We start from the raw sequence: 6,000 nt of genomic DNA on the forward strand, positions 1-6,000 counted from the left end.
TGTACTTAATGCCACTGAGCTGTGGACTTAGAAATGGTCAAGACAGCAGATTTATTGTATGTGTATTTTACAATAGAAATATTTAATGACATCCCACACCCACAATCCAGGTGTATTTCTTCCTCTGGCCTGATGGCCTTCTGGGGCCCACACGGGGTGCTGCTCCCTGGAGTGATCCAAGCACCCCACCCTCTTGGATTTCACTGTGACCCTGGAAGAAATCAGGCAGCAGCTAACAGCCCCAGCCTGGACATGATCCCAGAATGGACAGGATGGTAAATTTCACAGTATATGTATTTTCCCACAATGAAAAGTTTCAAAGGAATATTTAGGAACTGGTGGTGAAAGGTGCACAGCCACTCTGGGGACTGTCTTTGCGTCCTTCTACAAGCCTAAAATTATTTCAAAGTAAGATGTTAAAAATGAACCCACTCTCTGTGTCTGTGGATTGGCCTGTTCTGCACATTTCCCATGGGTGGAATCACACCCTGTGTGTCCTTCTGTGTCTGCTTCTCTCACTGAGCATCGTGTTCTCAGGGTTGGTCCATGTGGTAGCGAGTGTCAGGGTTTCTCCCATTTTCGTGGCTGAGTGATGCTCCAGTGTGTGGAGGGACACCTGGGTCTATCTCCTCATTAATCTATCGAAGGATGCTTGTGTCATTTGTATCTTTTGGCTTTTGTGAGTCGAGCTGCTCTGGACGTACGTTTACAAATATCTATTCTAGTCCTTGCTTTCTCTTCCTTCGGGTGTACACGTAGGAGTGGAATCACTGTCATATGGTCACGCTATGTTTAGCTTTTTGAGGAACTGCCAAGCCATAATATACTCTTAAAAAAAAAATGTAGGTTCTGAAATAAGATGTTCAGACCTTCACTAATGATGCCAGTCTTGTGAAAATAAATCTGTAAATAATATTGAAATGTGAGGTTGCAAAAACATCCGAGGAAAGAACCCTGGAATATTAAACAATGTCTGTTTTTGAATAAGAGCAGGTGGTGTTTTAAACATGGTGCTCTTTGAACTTGTCTATGTTTCTAAACATCCGGTTTCGCCTGCTTCGGCGAGGCATCGAAATAGGAGGTGCTTTTGAAGGAGGTGGGAGGGGCAGGAGGGTGCCAGCCTCCACCCTGAAGGTCTCCTAGTACCTCCTGGGGGTGGGAGGAGGGCTTACGTGTTCAGGACTTTCACTGGTGGTGATTCACTGACAAAATCCACTTCCCATTTCTTCTCAGGGATCCTGAAGTGGCTCACAATTTCCAGCTGCAAACAGCTGGCTGCAGGTTTTAGAATGTACCTTTGAAGGCTGAGCCCCCCTGCCCCCCAGCACAGGGCAGCTGGTTTCTCTACATCATCAAATGGGGCCGGGGGGGTGTGGATATTCAGGAACTGAATTTTTCACAGCTGCTCCAACATATGTCTGCATACTGGTGGGCTTCAATCAGCAATAATTTGTTCTCTTTAAAAAAAAAAAAGTGCTCAGTCACTCAGTAGTGTTGTGTCCAACTTTTTGCAACCCCAGAGACTGTAGCCCACCAGTCTCCTCTGTTCATGGAATTCTCCAGGCAAGAATACTGGAGTCGGTTGCCATTCCCTTCAGACCATAAAGAAGGCTGAGTGCAGAAGGCTGGTGCTTTCAAACTGTGATGCTGGAGAAGACTCTTGAGAGTCCCTTGGACTGCAGGGAGATCAATCCAGTCAATCCTGAAGGAAATCAACCCTGAATATTCATCAAAAGAACTGATGTTGAAGCTGAAGTTTCAGTACTTTGCCCGCCTGATGTGAAGAGATGACTCCCTGGAAAAGACTCTGATACTGGGAAAGATTGAGAGGAGAAGGGGGCAACAGAGGATGAGATGGTTGGATGACATCACTGACTCAGTGGACATGAGTTTGACCAAACTCCAGGAGATGGTGCAGGAAAGGGAAGCCTGGCATGCTGCAGTCCATGGGGTCGCAAAGAGTCAGATGCAACTGAGCGACTGAACAACAGCTCCTGCACTGTAAGCGGCTTCTTTACTGCTGAGCCGCCAGGGAAGCCCCCATACTACAACTGGTCTTAGCTGTTTTTGTTTATTTATTTGATTGGTCTTAGTTGCGGCACTCTGGATCTTTAGTTGCAGCATGTGAACTATTAGTTGTGGCATGTGGGATCTAGTTCCCCGACCAGAGATTGAACCCAGGTCCCCTGCTTTGGGAACATGGAGTCTTAGCCACTGGGCCAGGGAAGTCCCAAGAGCTGTTTCCATGGGTAACTCCTATGATGGCCCATGTGTGCTAAAAGTACATTATGTGGACAAACCAACAAGGCTGTTTATATTGTCTCATGCGTTTTGACAGTTTAAATTAAACAAGGTCTCTCCCCTAGCACTGCTGACATGGGGACTGAGTCATTCTCTATAGGGGTTCGTCCTGAGCACTGTGAGAGGCTCAGCAGCATTCCTGGCCCCATCCTCTCAATGCCAGGAGCCCCCACCCCAGTGGTGACACTCACAGTTGTGGCCTGGTGGCCCCTTGGGGCAGAATCCCCACCCACAGCTGAGAACCACAGACCTACCATTATAGACATCATGTCCTTTCACAAATTTCAAAATATGTAGCTCAGGGAGAGTATTCCAAGTTTCCTTAGTGCTTCTGCAATAAGCCTGTGACTTTTTTTTTTTTTCACTATCTTAAAAATTCATTGATTTGGCTGCACCAGGTCTTAGTTGCAGCAGGCAGGATCTTTGATCATCGTTGTGACATATGAACTCTCAGTTGCGGCACACAGGATCTAGTTCCCTGACCAGGAATCGAACCTGGGCCCCTGCGTTGGGAGCACGGAGTCTAAGCCACTGGACCACCAGGGAAGTCCCCAAAATCCAGTTTCTTAAGTTGGTTTTCACCTTTTCAGCCCCAATGTCAAAAACACCAAGGTGGAAAAACTCTGCCATAGAAAATGCAGGCTGACCTGTAATAACAGAAGGTAGGTCAGGGGTTGTCTGGGGCCCAGAGGCAGGGAGAGAGGGAAGGAGAGGTCACAGAAGGGCTCGAGGGAACTTTTGAGAGTAATAGGAATAGTCACTGATTGTGCTTGTACTTTCACAGAGCATGTTTTTGTTGTTTAGATGCTAAATTACGTCTGACTGTCTGTGACTGCCCCCCGCATGGACTCTAGCTGGCCTGTCTCCTCTGTCCATGGAACTTCCCAGGCAAGAAAACTGGAGTGGGCTGCCATTTCCTTTTCCAGGGGATCTTCCCAACCCAGGGATTGAACCCACGTCTCCTGCATTGGCAGTTGGATTCTTTATTGCTGAGCCACCAAGGAAGCCCTTCACAGGGTATATTTACATCAAAACTTATCAGATTCTGGAATTTAAAGCTGTGCATTTCAATGTGTATATGTCAGTTATACCTCAATAAAGCTGTTGTTGTTGTTTTTTTAATGAAGTCCCCATGATATCTGCTCCTTTTCCTGCTGAATTTTTCTCCACAAAGTTTATCATCTTCTAACACTGAAGTTTTCTTACCTCATCACTGTGTTTATAATCAGTATCGACCATCTCTCCCATCCTGATCTCAAGTTCTATGATCTAGAGATCTTTGTCTTTTTGTTTGCTGTGTGAAGAGGTGCTTCATAAATGTTTGTTAAGATGGTAAAGATTAAAGAATAATTTTGACTACAGCCTATTTTTTATGCTCAAGCTGGATTTAGAAAAGGCAGAGGAACCAGAGATTACATTGCCAACATCCATTGAATCATAGAAAAAGCAAGAGAATTACAGAAAAACATCTACTTCTGCTTCATTGACTATGCTAAAGCCTTTGACTGTTGAATCACAACCAACTGGGGAAAATTCTTAAACACATGGGAATACCAGTCCACCTTACCTGCCTCCTGAGAAACCTGTATGCAGGTCAAGAAGCAATAGTAAGAACTGGACATGGAACAATGGACTGCTTCCAACTTGGGAAAGGAGTAGGTCAAGGCTGTATATTGTCACCCTGCTTATTTAACTTATATGCAGAGTACATCATGCAAAATTCTGAGCTGGATGAAGCACAAACTGAAATCAAGATTGCCGAAAGAGATATCAATAACCTCAGATATGCAGATGACACCACCCTTATGGTAGAAAGTGAAGAGGAACTAAAGAGCCTCTTGATGAAGGTGAAAGAGAGTGAAAAAGCTAGCTTAAAACTCAACATTAAAAAAATGAAGATCCTGGCATCCAGACCCATCACTTCATGGTAAAAGATGGGGAAACAATGGAAACAGTGACAGACTATTTTCTTGGGCTCCAAAATCACTTCAGGCGGTGACTGTAGCCATGAAATGAAAAGCCGATTGCTCCTTGAAAGAAAAGCTATGACAAACCTAGACAGTGTCATCACTTTGCCAACAAAGGTCCGTGTGGTCAAAGCTATGGTTTTTCCAGTAGTCGTGTACGGATGTGAGAGTTGGACCATAAAGAAGGCTGAGCATCAAAGAACTGATGCTTTTGAATTGTGGTGTTGGAGAAGACTCTTGAGAGTCCCTTGAATTGCAAGGAGATCAAACCAGTCAATCCTAAAGGAAATCAACCTTGAATATTCATTGGAAGGACTGATGCTGAAGCTGAAGCTCCAACACTTTGGCCACCTGATGTGAAGAACAGACTTGTTAGAAAAGACCCTGATGCTGGGAAAGATTGAGGGCAGGAAAAGAAGGGGATGACAGAGGACAAGATGGTTGGAGGTATTATCAACTCAATGGTGGTAAGTTTGAGCAAGCTTCGGGAGATGGTGATGGACAGGGAAGTCTGGCGTGCTGCAGCCCATGGGGACAGAGAGTCCTGACTTAGCCACTGAGCAACAACAAACAGCCTATGTTTTTACATTACAGGGAGGTGGCGGGTTGCTTGCAAACTCAAAGTCAGCCAGCAGAGGGCAGTGCTAGTCAGACTCAAAGATGAGATGGCTCTTCCCTGACATGATCTTGATCTGAAGCCCTGAGTATGGGGATCTGGCCAGAGATTTGGGTGTCTATGATGTCTCAGTTCCAGCACTGAATCGGTTCCCTTATCCACAAATGACCCATCCATTCATCCACCCATCCACCCATCCATCCATCCACCCCCATCCATCCATCAACCCACCCACCCACCCACCCATCCATCCATCTATTCATCCACCCCATCCATCCATCCATCTATCTGTCCATTCACCCATCTATCTCCTACCATCTGCTCATCCATTCATCATCCATACACCCACCCATCCATCCTCCCATCACCCACCCATTTATTCATGCATTCAATAATATTACTGAGCGCCTATTGTGGCAATGAGCAGAGGTGGAAAGCAAAGTCATAACCAAGAGAAGTTTGGGGAGGACTGGTCCAGGCAGAGGTCAGAACCAAACGAAGGGTTAGAATGAACTTACGATGTTTGTATCATGGAGGAACAGAGAGGAGGTGGGTGTGGTTGGAGCAAAGTGAACAAGGGAGGCACTGACGGAAGATGAGCTTGGCCAGGTCATCGGGGAACATATCAGGCGTCACCTTGTGGGAGAATTTATTGAGTGCCTATGGCTTATGTGTTCTTCTGTTTCCATCCTCTCGACAATGGGTGGGGTCATCTCCATTTGCTCTTGTCTAAATTTATTTTGTATTGAAGCATAGTTGATTTACAGTGTTGTGCCAATCTCTGCTACCTGGCAAAGTGACAGTTATATACATATATACATTCCTTTTAAAAATATTCTTTTCCATTATGGTTTATCTCAGGAGATTGGACATAGTTCCCTGTGGTATACAGATGGGCTTTGTTGTTTATCTGTTCTAAATGTAAGAGTTTGAATTTACTAACCCCGGACTTCCAGTCTATCCCTCTCCCTCCCTCCCCTTGGCAAGCACAAGTGTGTTCTCTGTCTGTGAGTCTGATTCTGTTTTGTAGACAAGTTCATTTCTGCTGTATTTTAGACTCCACATAAAAGTGGTATCATACGGTATTTGTCTTTCTCTTTCTGACTTACTTCACTT

The 6,000-nt window shown here is 45.2% G+C and overlaps 1 non-coding gene across 1 annotated transcript; it reads right to left on the reverse strand.

The window, feature by feature from the left end:
- Window positions 1-2,775: 2,775 nt before the first annotated feature.
- Window positions 2,776-2,847, reverse strand: TRNAG-CCC (transfer RNA glycine (anticodon CCC)). Its single transcript has one exon. It is a non-coding gene; the product is annotated as a tRNA-Gly (tRNA).
- Window positions 2,848-6,000: the final 3,153 nt, after the last annotated feature.

This window comes from Bos taurus, chromosome 7 (genome assembly GCF_002263795.3).
Source record: "Bos taurus isolate L1 Dominette 01449 registration number 42190680 breed Hereford chromosome 7, ARS-UCD2.0, whole genome shotgun sequence".
Lineage (NCBI taxonomy): Eukaryota > Metazoa > Chordata > Mammalia > Artiodactyla > Bovidae > Bos > Bos taurus.